This window comes from Brachionichthys hirsutus, unplaced genomic scaffold (assembly GCF_040956055.1).
Source record: "Brachionichthys hirsutus isolate HB-005 unplaced genomic scaffold, CSIRO-AGI_Bhir_v1 contig_987, whole genome shotgun sequence".
Classification (NCBI taxonomy): domain Eukaryota; kingdom Metazoa; phylum Chordata; class Actinopteri; order Lophiiformes; family Brachionichthyidae; genus Brachionichthys; species Brachionichthys hirsutus.
The window spans coordinates 191,344-204,691 of record NW_027180338.1 but is presented as its reverse complement, the minus strand read 5'-3'; positions in this window follow the sequence as shown (position 1 = coordinate 204,691).

The following is a 13,348-nucleotide window of genomic DNA, read 5'->3' as shown; positions in this document are numbered from 1 at the left end:
TCTGAACCAGGCCGGAGGGGTCGGTCGAGAGCAGTAGGCGTCCAGCAATTATGTTTATGTCTGTATGTTTCTAATGACACTGGGACAAATGATGAGAAAAAATAGGACATGGGAAAAGGAAGTTTTAAGTGGCTTTGTCCCCAGAGTCTGATTCTGAGGTGCCGCCTGTGAGGCCTGGGACTCACCTACCACCCGAGGGCCATCCTAAGAATCTGTGGCTGTAATAGGAATCCTTCCCCGCCTATCAAACATGCAAGGCCACGGCTGGTGACCGCCACGGAGCTGTACTGTGTGATCTCGCTCCCTTGCTAGGCCCCTCTATCACCTCCTTCCCTGACCGAAATGTCAGACGAGACAAATGGCAAAAAACATTATTGATTGAATTGGCCTATGATGAAAACGTTGGAGGAGTAGAAGAAGAAGGAGGGACAGGGGGATGATGAGCACGGGAAGGCTGTGGTGAAGGGGCAGCGGAGAGACAATCTTGCTCTGCTCACAGCCACCGATTAAAGCTGCTTGTCTTCGGTATCAGGTCTGTCTGAGACTGAGCAAGGAAGGGTCGACTCCCGTAGAGGAGGGGCTGAGAGGCATGGAGGGAGACAGGTCTGGCAGGCAGGCAGGCAGCAGAAAGATGGAGGGAGGTGTCGGTGATGCGGAGTCAGGCCCAGTAGATGGGTTTGGCAGTAATGGCCGTCCCCGTGCTCCTTGTGAGGACGGGGACTTCAGGTTCGACCAAGGAAGGCACTTCTCTCTGTGGAGAAGGAGGGAAGAGTGTCAGTGGAGCCGGGCTTAACACACACACACACACACACACAGGCACATTTTTGCATTCACACACACCGCTTCATTCAAACATATTTTTCCAGTCATTCTCTTGGAAGTCTCACAGAACTCGACTGGAAAATCAAATCAAGTACCGCATCGCTAGCAGTTAAGCTCAGCGTAGACAATTCATTTCAAAGGAATACATGGAGAGAGGGAGATTAAAAACACAATGAAACAGCCTCTGTTTGTGGATTGGTGACACTGGACACAATAAGAAGTAAATAGTATTATATTCAAAACTAAAATCTGTCGACTGCAAATCTCCTTGCCGTGGAGGAATAATCAGACACACGGCTGCTCCTGCTTGACAGACCCAAACTCCGCCCTCTCACAAAGTTACATGGAAATCCTGCTGTGTATCTGTGTAAAGAAAGGAGGCCCTGTTTGTGCTCGAAACGGGGCCCAACTTATGCCCACACTCTACATAACAGTACCTAATTATTTTTGTTGGACTTGGGACTTGAGCCAGTGACCCTCCAGTTCCCAAGCCAAGCCACTGCCGCCCGGTAACAGATGTGAAAATAATGGTGTAAGAGTAGTGAAAGGCTGCTGCCATGGCGATGGAAGGTGTTAAAATGTATGACGTATGTGCTGATTTCAGACAGTAATAAAAGCTGCTGACCATTGTGCCCAGCTGTCCTCGTGAGGACGGGGTGGCGCCTCACGAATACTTATAGAAAGAAAAGGATCACAGACTCGCCACGACTCAGGTATCTTTCATAAATATGATCTAATGGAAGAAAAGTGGCAACACACAATGATAATGTGTTATCCCCTGATCCCAAAGGTAGGAAGTTATACTTCTGAGATGGTTTTCAGTCTGGTTGGGATTGAACTCACAGGCGTTTGCTCTGCATTTGATAAAATAAACATCATTTTGGCTGGAAGGTCAGCAGAAATTTTTGCAGACATATTATAACCTAGTACGGTTTTAGATTTATAGTCAAAATAAAATCCGTATTTTTAGAATAACTATTAATCATATTCGACAATCAATTGATCAAAAAAAAACAACCAAAAAAGGTCCTGTGTCTGACTATTCAGATCTACACCAAAAACTGTCAGATATTGTCCTACCGCCAAGTTACATGGACATTGTATTCAGTAGTTTCTGAGTAATCCTACTAGGAAACAAACAAATCAATGAAACATTACCTCCTTGCTTGAGGAAAATACTGATTACCGGCAGACTGATTTTGAAAACAGAATCATTCATAATAATCAACTGAGATTTGCCTGTGTTGTGAAAGGAAATGCCACACAAGAAACACATAGCTCTTTACAGACATCTACGGCAAACGCGTTCATTATTCACTTATCAATCCACGCATCCCTGGTGAGATTGGAAAACGACAAAACAGCTGGCGAGATGGTTCCAGCATCGCTGCTGCTACAAGGGAGACAAGATGAGCTCGATATCAGAGGCAGAGCACGAGAGATCACAAACATTCCTTCATCCGGATGTTTATAGAACAGGTTGGCCCTCAAAAACTCCCACAGCCGATACAGTTTCAGTGAGTTTCGTCAAACCAACATCCCACATATGGTTACATCACTTTTCAGTCGCCAGCACTCAGAGGTGCAGTCATGCTTTTACAGAAATGCTGACACGAGAGCATTAGTGTGACTTCCATGTAAACCAGGGAAACCTTATTTAGAGAAACCCCACTGACGAGTCATTCATGTAGTCTTAGAAATGTGGAGCGACTACTTGGACTCAAACATGAACTAATTTGAAGGTCAATACGACCTCTTGGAACACTGCGAGTCATAACTCAAGAATTCATTCATTCATTCATTATGACGGAATGTCACACATATCTAAATAATGAAATGAAGATATTTCATGCACAATAGGTAAAAAAAAACAGCCTTCATATTTCATATCTGGCCACAATAATCTGAGTAGGCATGCCTTGGAACTGTGGTGACAATACGATAAGACAAACTTATCCGAGTGTGTTGCATCATGGGATAAGGTTCTTTTTAAACCTCGTTAGAGTATACAAGAGTCCCACAAGAGTGAGCACTTTGAGGCAAGGCAAATCTCCCATTTAACAGGCAGAAACCTTGAACTGAACCTAAGACGCATAGCAGTCAAGAGAGAGAGAGAGAAAGAGAGTGAATAGAAGCAAGGGAGAGAGAGCCAAGAACAGACGAGTAGAGACAAAAACAGAAAGAAAAGAGAGAACAGGAGCCGACAGAACATAATGTGTTTCCAATATATCCAGTGGTTCATAAATCACTTCCACCAAGTTTATAAAATATGAATTAATAAATGAAAAATGTAATTACTATTTATCACTATTTAGTTTCTCCATTTACTTTGAACTATAGTCCTGACAGCCGTGACTGATCATTCATTAAAGATCGAATATTAAGTTGTTTGTGTTCTGTAAAATTAGATGCAAGTTTCTCCAAAGCGTGAGAGCAAACCAAAAGTTTCAATAATGCTGGAGTACAGGGTGGCACGGTGGCGTATTGGGCGGCTCTGTCGCCTCACAGCAAGAAGGTACCGGGTTCGAATCCCATCTGTGCGGCATTTGTTTGAACAGTTTCCTCCAACTTCCAAAAATATGCAAAACCAATCAATGAAACCGCCTGCATTTCAAGCATGTTTCTCTCATCGTCGTCCCATTGCTGTTTCAGAGGTCTCTGGTTTAAGCAGACCGGATATTTGTGTTCGGAGAGGAAAAACTCATCAACACCCCAGCAGTAATGAACTCAATGCACCAGTATAGAAGAAAATATGCCCCATTTATAATTACTGCATGAATGAAAATGAAGCATTTACCCAGATAATGTAAACATATTTTGTTTAAATAAACTTATCCTGAGTCCTGAGGAAATGTCATAATAGCTTTTTCACAGTTATGTTTTCTTTGGATTTTAATACAGGACTTACATCTGAGTATAAATAGCTATTTAAAAAAAACTGAAAGCCAAGAGCATCAGCACCCAATGAAGAAGGGCAACTTTTAATAAATGAAACTCGTATATTTAAAAGATCCAGCACCAAAGGCATGTATGCTGTGCCACACTGAACTATATTGCCATCAACAAGTACTGCCCCGCTTGATGGAGGAGAGGCTCAGATCAAAATAGAGAATTCAAACAAAAGGGTTAAAATGAGGAATGAATCTGGCAACTGAGGAAATATATAAATAAAGGAGTCATCAATAAGCATCTTAGCAGCCATGAATAATGCATAGCGCCATTTCCTGTAGCTGGAGGCAGGAGATATTATTACACCATCAGATCAACCAGCAAAGGTAATAACTTGCGGAAAAAGAGGCAGGGGAGGCTGAGGGACATTACAAATATACCAAAGTCCTGATGTCACGAAGTTACCAAAACACAAACACAAATAAAGACTTGTCTTAAACGTTACAGCATAAAAGCTGACGTAAAGTTTTGTTTCATTTCTATTTTTTGTTTTCTCTTTAGCTGTTGATATGAGGTGCACTTGAGTTTTAATGCTGAGATTCACGCTGAAAGACAGAGGCTTGATCCTGGGCAAGCAGGGAAACCACAGTTTTAATGATCTCAACACTGTTAAATTATAAATTTAATCATTTCACTAATTATCAATTGTCTTTTTTTCCCATTTGTTTGAAAAACACTAACATGATAGATTAATCGTCTATATCTCAATAGCTCGGGTCAGCAGGGTGATCCTGCCACAACAAGAAGGTTTGCACAGGTTCTCTCTGATACAGAAATTGCAGACTTGAAGGGAAAAGCTCTCAATTTATTTTAGCCAAAGATAATATGTTAAGTTTCCATCAATCGAAAGTGTCTCAGTCACAATATTAGAAAGACATTCTGCCTTAACTGCCTCAGGAACGCCGAGTGATGGACATTGCAGAGAGGGTAATGAGCTCAAATTCCTTGCTGAGGGGGCAGTAGTATTAATTATTCTCACACATGAATATAAAGGCTCGCACCCTTGCAAGCTGGCGATTTGATCTGGCTGTCTTCAGTGCGTGACTGAATGCTGGTCAGCACTGAAAATGATACTCCATTATGACGATGTTTCCGTAGATTGTACCATCAGGGTAATCTAAGACTCCATTCCATTCCCTGGAATGTGATAAACACGCCTGTGCACACTCACACACACACACACACACATTAGTAATGATCACAAACCGTGGGACAGCAGATCCGCTTCATCTACGGAGAATACGCAGCTATGAAGATGAAGAGAGGGTGCATTTAAGTTCAAGAGACAGTATGAGTTATATGTATGCATATGCGCAGCATCAACTGTCTCTAGTGCATGCTCTCTCTCTCACACACACACACACACACAATCTATGACTATTTTCTTCATCTGTAATTCAAGCAGAGGGGAAGGGAAGGATTAAGGGCAGTCAAGTGTAACATACATGTATTCTGCATGTGAAAGGGCAATTCACAATTGATTGCACGCAAATATTTTGCTCACCAGTTCAGCTGCTTGTTATTCTAATCGCTACTGCAGTGTGACTACCTGACATTGGTATTGCCAGTGTGGTGTAATGCAGTGGTAGCGAGGGTGTCATTAAGTTCATGGGCATAAACCAACCCACTGCCAGACCAGTCTACTCCTCTCAGGAATAGCAATGGAGAAGGTGTGCGTGAGAGAGAGAGTATATGTGTGTGTGTGTCGGTGGGTGGGGGGTAGATAAAGAATGATTGGAGGAAAAAGCAGAGGAGTCAGAGAAATAGAAAGACAAATACGTAGACAGATGGGTTAAGACTGAGACAGACAGACAGATGCCAGAGGAAAAATAGTGAGCACTTAGAAAAAGCTTCACGTGTGATATTTGAAACATGGGTAGGTGACTGAAAGTATGTTGTTTTTTTATAAGAAAATTATGAATAAAAACAAGGAAGGTGTAGATGGATGGAGGAGAGACAGAGGAGAGGTAAAAAAAAATGGCACAGCCAGGGAAGGCAGAGTGGAGAGTGTTGAATGATCCGACAGCACAGGGTGGGTGAGGGGTTCAGACAGAAAGTAACACGACAAGATGAAATTCATTTAAGAGGTTAAGAAAAGCCTTGACAGGAGACGTTTTGCTAACAGAAAGATTATTACTGTTAAGGACTTGAATAGCTGCACAAATTAGGACGCTCACTCGGTTAATGTTAAGTATCAGGCCGCATGTGAATTCTTCTCATTCTGCAGATTGGATTTGTTTCTTTTTTTTTTTACTGAAATGGAATGGATGCTCCTCAAAATAAATGATCTACCACCAGTCACCCTAATCGCATCAGCACACATGAAGTACCGAGTTCCTCTCTCGTGATTTGGCCTAACGGGGGATAATCTGTACTCCTCTGCTGTCAATGGTCCATAATTCAGATTGACATCTTAATCTGTGGAAATAACATAGGGCTCCTCAGTGGAGACAAATGCATTTACTAGCATGGGCCGACGGGGTTGCTGGACGATTGGTCCGATAAACAACATAGTATCAAAATAGAGACAAAAGCACTGCAGTTGAAAATCAATCGGTGTGCACCTTGATCAGCAGGCTCCAAGTGTTGGTTTATATCTTAGGAACTGATTACCAGTCTTTTTCCAGATTAAATGTGACAAAAAAGAACCGCCTTCTAGTACTAGTACCAAAATGAGAAATGACTAGCCTGTTACTCCTGAGCGACTGTAGCAGCTGTCGACTTGAAATTAGCCTGATGTTGCTACATTGACAATACCTGAAAGGTGTGTTCCTGACTAGAATTACTATTCTAAAATATATATATACAACATGCTATGCCGCATTATGTTGTAATATTACTAGCATTTTACTACTTGCCTGATAGCATTCTGATTCATCAACTTAATAGTTATGAATGTAGAACTAATTACTCATTTATGGGGTAATTAGGGGCGAATAGCAGGGGCCTTAGACCACGTCTTCCACTTTTACCCGCAGCACATGGCAGACAATCTGTCTGCGGTGCTCAGAGCATCACTCACTACACTCACATCCTGTCTTCCCGATCGCAGCAGATTTATCTTTTTTTCTTGATAATTGAATTTGGAATTCAAATGAGTGCTCATGTCATGATGTACAAAACACGGACATTTTCAATCATGCACGCAAGCACACTGCATTCATCAGCATTCAATAGACTGCCCCATGCTGGCTGAGGACAGCGCAGGGATGACATCACTGCTAAAGGACAGTTTAGTTTAGTAATGAAACAAGGCGGGCAAAAAAACAGAACCCCCCCCCCCCCCAAAAAAAAAACAAGGTAAAAAAATATATATTATTTTCAATCAAACAGAAAGTCAAACCCAGGTACGCAGGCATCTTCTTCCTCGTCTCTCGCATGCAGTTGTTTAGTCAGGGTCATGTGGGCTGTGAAATTCAATATGCATTTGCGCATCTCTGCCATCCAGCTATTCTAATGACCTTGTAGATCCGCCTGCTCTGATTCTGCAGAGAAGCTTCTTCAACCCACTGGGAGACTGACACCAAAAGAGAAACAGAGGAAGATGTAAGAAAATCAGATAGAAGAAGACAAGACAGATGGCGTGGGGGGGGGGGGGGTGGAGGGGTCGGAGGTGTGGAGTTTACAGGGTAAAAGGAGGGTGTATGGGAAACAACAAGGAGGGATTGTGTGATGTCTATTCCCTAATGACTAAAATAGATTTCAGCAATTCTCTTTCATATTGGAAAATTGCAATTATATTTGCAAACTAAGGTAGTATTGACACACAGTCGCCTCCTTGAAAAAGCAGCTAACAAGTGTAAGGCCTTTCTTTGTTGCTTGTGTTTGTTTATTTGTGGGACTCGGAAAGCTGCTGGATGAAAGTCCATGAAAATGGAAGGACAGAGAGTGGGTGAAAAAATAATATATTTTGGTTTGGATCCAGATAAAAAGGAAGATCCAGAAATCTTTTTCCGTGTTTTTTGTTTTTGTTTTGTTTAATATTGCAGGATTCAATATCGCCAAAAGCTTGTGGCTGGGGGGCTTGGCAGGGGCCGGCGCTCTCCTGTGTTCCACTCTAGTTGTGAAATGTGTCTGCAGAAAGTCTGGTCGCGAAAGTTATTGAGGAGCAACTTTGCTAACTTTGAGAAAAGCAACCAGCTGTTAGGTTAAGAGCTGCAGTCATTCCAGTTTGTTCTCACATTAGGTGGCATGTTTCATCATAACTTCCATTCAGTTGGAATACTGGCATCAGAAGGTATGAACAGCTGATCAGGTTCCCACAATGACAAATGAGTGCATGATGAATGGGTTAACCACTTAGCATAGAGACCTTAACAATAATGCATCTCAGATACTTTCAATCAAATATCGTGCACGTCATTAGGTTTTTAGTGGAAATGAAATAAACCTAAATCCTACGTAAATGTAAAACTCAGAGTTGTGACTGACAGGATTAAATATCGATTACACATCTATCATCATGCACTTATTTGCTAGCATTCTCAATGGAAACAAGTTTTACTAAACATTTTGACGCTTTCACCCTTGTGTGTTCATGCACTTGTCCAACATACGGGTGCAGACTGGGTAGATGAAGGACTGTAATCATTTCCTAAGGGCAGCTGTAGTGCAAGCACGAGTAGTCCATTCATTATACAGGGGGAGTGTCGTACTGTTGGTGTGTGTGATTCTGAGTGAGTCGGCATGTGTTTTCATTCATGTGTCCATGTTTAGCTTGAGTGTCAAAAGTTGGAGTGACACAGCTGGATTTCAGGATAACCCAAGAGACAATGAGAAGACAGAGTGTAGTCTGCCAGAGCAGGAATGTGTGCCAGTGTGTGTTTGTGTGCGGGTGTGAGTCTGTGTGTGTCTCTCTGCATGCCGAACATTAAACACTAATGTTTCCTCTTCTTTAGTCCGCTCAGCTCGATTCCACATCAAAAGCACTGTCCTGCCCAGCACTACCACAAAATAACAATAAAGCATGGTGGCCGTTTGTGTACGTACTCACAAAGAGACTACACATCACAGATCCGTCCAGATGGTGAATTATAAAAATAAAAAGAAGTAAAAAGGGCAAGCAGGGACAGTCTGAGTGGAAACCAAAACAAATGTCAACCCGACACCTAGAAACACACAACATCAGACTTAAAGCGAGGAAGCAGCAAAGACTTACTGTATTTCTGCAAGGACTCATCTGACTGCTACTGAGGGCAGAATGGAAAGTGAAAACCTCATGCTTGCTTCACTCTCTTTCACCCCCCCCCCCCCCCCCCCTGTCACTGCCCCTCCTCCCTCCTTTTTCCTTTGCTTTTCGCCCTCCCCTGCCTCATTTCCTTCCTCCTCCTCTTCCTCCTTCCCTCTGTGTCCTTCACTCACTTGCTTCCACCACCCTCCCTCTTGGCAGAAGCCCACTGTATTCAGATACACCAGTCTCCATTTAAGGCAGCATAGCTAAACATGTCACACATAATTTATCCACAGCATGCATGCAGCAAGTTCACCTCTCGCAGCTCACATGAGGAGAGGAGAGGAGAGGAGAGGAGGAACTCGGGCAAACTTCTCTCAACAGCCACGTTCTCACTATTTCACGCTGTGCGGGTGCAAGTACCTGTGTCATAACAAATGCTGACAATCAGACTGTGAAAATGATACAGGAAACCAAAATGTAATTTACTCGCTGTGTTCCACTAAACCTCCATATCCCTTCTCGTTTTCCTTGCGGTTTCTCAACCATCTGGATTTGCAGGCATTAAATCTCATTCAGATGCCGTTTGTGCTGTCCACCTGCATGCGCCCCCCCCCCCGCCCACCCCATATGCTGCCACTATCTCAATAAAACATGACTGACAGGAGCAGAGAGGGAGTGCGGCATTTTACAAAAGGTTTGAGAGGAGCCAGAAAAAGATACAAGCAGATAATACATGTTTGATTTTTGATTTTTTTGATTGAAACAGGCGATGGACCAAGTGCGCGTGTAACAAGAGCGACATGAAAGTAATATGTCAACAAATACCGCGCAATCCGCAATCAATGCCTTTAAAAAATGCCTGTTGGCCACACTTCTTCCTTCTCGATCTCTTTTTATTTTAACTTATGATGTAAGACAAAGACAAACATCGCATTTACATAGTAGTGATGGTGAAGTCAAAATGGAAATCAAAAAAGAGACAGAGAGGCTCGGAACACTTAAAACTGGTAGCTTTATCTGCCCTCCTCCACAGCTTCAGTCCACTCACAGGACAGAAAGAGTCACCGCTCTGTTGCCATGGTGTCTAACTCCATCAAACACTACGTCAGGTGCTTGTGCGTTTGTGTGAGCATGTGTGTGTGTGGATGTGGATGTGTCTGACGTGTGTTACCAAGTGACTCAGAGCCACATCACTGTCTCAGGCTGCAGTGTAACGGGGCATTTGGATTGCATCATTCAGGCCACCAAGGCAGCGCAGGTGACGATGGGGGAAGCAAGTTTCAACATCGCTGTCCAGCAACTCTCGCTCCATTTACTGAAAGGATGTCTTAGTTATCGGGGAAGGATGGTGGCGCAGCATGATGGTCACAGGTTCAAATCCAACTTGGGGTCTTTCCGTGAGGAGTTTGCATGTTCTCCCCGTGTCTGCGTGGGTCTTCTCCGGGTTCTCCGGCTTCCTCCCACCAACATAAACATGCAACTTAAGTGAATTGGTTACACTAAATGGTACGTAGGTGTCAGTGTGTGTGAATGATTGTCTGTCTGTGTTTCCCTGCGATGAGCACGCGGTTAAGAAAAGGAATGAATGTATTCAAACCTTCTTACTGGAGACTGATCCATCCCAGCAGGCCCCATCTCTGAGGTTGTGCTGGTGAATGTCTTTCCAAGCAGTTCATCCTGTGTGTGTGACATTGAGGTATATTGTCCTCAATGTGTTCATCAATAACTGGCTATATATTTAGATCAAAGATATTGGCCAATAAAAGAAACCCAGAATCAGAGCAACAAGAGATTTTAATTGTTGGATGATTCCATCTGTTGGACTAATTTCTGCTCTCCTTGACTTAAATCGCTTTGTCCAGACTGTGATAGAACAAAATGGCCTGATAATCCACTAAAATCCACTTTGCACTTCCACAGTCTAAATCGTGTCCTGTCAAGTCCCACTCCCACCACGAGGTGTTCTGAACATTTTAGCCATTGTCTTATGCAAAACATTACAATGTAAAATTTAGCCACTGGATTTGAATTTTGATTCTTTCAGGACCAAATTGGCACTTTTTAAACATTATGGTGTACGTTCATGCTGGAAGAGTTCAGTATAATTTGAGTGACTTTATTATTTTCAGCCTCAATTGATGTTTTCCCCAGATAGACCCGACCCCAGCACCGTGGCTCCTTCATCGCTCCGTCTCTGACAGGGCGTGTCCTGCTGCTACGCCTACTGGTGATAGTTTTTTTTATTTCCACAACATGATCGCTCACTAAATCATTCATTCTTGGCGGGATTACTCAATGGCAATTAACACAAACACATTCTGCTGTCTAGCCACACAGTTATTTCTCCACTCCCTGCTATTGCATCAGCTCAATTCTGTTTACTAACTGTCAGGTTGCTATAGCTAATATGCATTTTTAGCTTCAAAGATTTCTTCTTCTCTGATTGAATTGACACGTTTATTCATAGGGAGTTGAGGATTAAACCTGACAAATGCTCCCCTCTCGTTGAGTCTTCACCCTCATTTTTAAACCAACAAAGAACGGCAGGTTTAAGCAGGAAAACACAACAATGATTTCACTTGGCTGCTTCTCTACTTGGGGGAGTCTTTGTTTTATTTGACACAATAACTGCCATCCATTATGGTACAACTTGCTTTTGCTCTTTGTTGCCCCTCTTTCTCCAAATTGACTTCTTCAAACGTACTATTGGATTCCTACTTGAGGCCTGTGGTTTCTATCTGGATGATTATAATTTGGTTAATATTGTCAATCCCAATGCACCTCCAGCTTCAAGCCACCTCTCCTGAACCTAAAACAGACTGATCCACTCCCAACCCCTCAAGTTGTGTCTTTGCTCTGTTTTGACTCACTTTTACTAAAGACACCTCTACATACCAGTCAATCATTAAAGAGTGAGTCAGTGAATGTAATATTATTTGCATACTCTTATTATAGACTCCATAGCTCCATCTTATCGGCGTGCAAAAAAAGGAAGCAAGATATTTTTGCACGGACATTTTCTGATATAACTGCCGAATAGGGTCAAGATCTCAGAACTGTTTTTGAAACCATAATTGTGGAGATTTGGTTAGAGTTTAAGTTTGAATTCAGAGTGCATGATTCAAATTCCTTCCCACCATCAACCTTAACTAACTTCATTAAAATCTCTGAATAAACTATTGTTTGTTTCCACAGTGCACAAAGTTATCTGCATTTCCTTCAGGCTGAATTCACGTTTCAAAACGTTTTTTTTTAGATGGTACATGAGCTGTCATTAACTTATGCCCATTAACGTTCCTTCTAATATTACATATGCCACTGTCTACCCACTTTTAAAGAAGCCTTCTCACCATCCAGTGTTTTAAGTCATTTTAGATCCATCTCTAATTATGTTTTTATTTCAACAGTTTTAGAAAATATTTTATCTGAAGCATTTTGTAACATTGCTTTTTATAAAGTGACACACAATAATAACAACAATAAATAACAATCATATTTATTATTTTGTTGTTAGTATTATTATTTTGAGTATTTTTATTTGTGTGTACGCCAGCAGCTATTTTACAGGTTTGGTCTAACTTGGGAATGTGATTTTATAAAACTGCAATATATGAGAGTACATTCTTTTTGGAAAATGTCTTCACAGTTATACATTCTGACATGTGAACAAACAAACAAATAGTTGCAGTGTCAGGTGATGCTATTTGAAACACTGTACAAACACTGTTAATTGTATCAAAAGGAAACATGCTCACTGTTCTCAGCGCATAATACCCATTACAGCAAAGTATACCAGTTTGCAATATATTACACAATTTAAACATTACTTATGCATGAGCATGTAATCTGCACTCTAATATTCCAGCTGGGCAAAATTAAGCCTATTTACAATTGGCTACACAGTTTTAATTTACTGGGAGCCATTGCCTCATATTTCAAAAGCTCTCGTTCATCTGGAACACGCGTCTCGTCCTGAGAGCAGATATGCACGTAAACTGAAATGCAGTTCCAAGCATGTCTGACTCATCAGCCAAGTACAGTATTTGAACGTTATTATTTTCATATTTTGCACCAGGATATTTCAAGTCTCAAGTACAAGACTTGGTGAGAGGCGTTGAGATGTCCAGGTGCTCGAGTCGCAGATCATTCATTGCACACTGAGGTTGCTGCTCATTGGTCTTCTGATTTCTGAGTATGCAGTTGAGGGATGGTTTAACAAAAGATCCAGTGTCCTTTACATCCCCATGAAAGGCTGAGATGTTTCCAGCATTCATAAGAGATGCCTGCTCTACTATTGAGTATTTCAGATCAACTACAATAAAACAGATTCCCTTGAAAAAAATCCCAGCTTGCATGAAACATCTGGAACCCAAAGACATGACCTGAGAGGGAAATATTTGAATC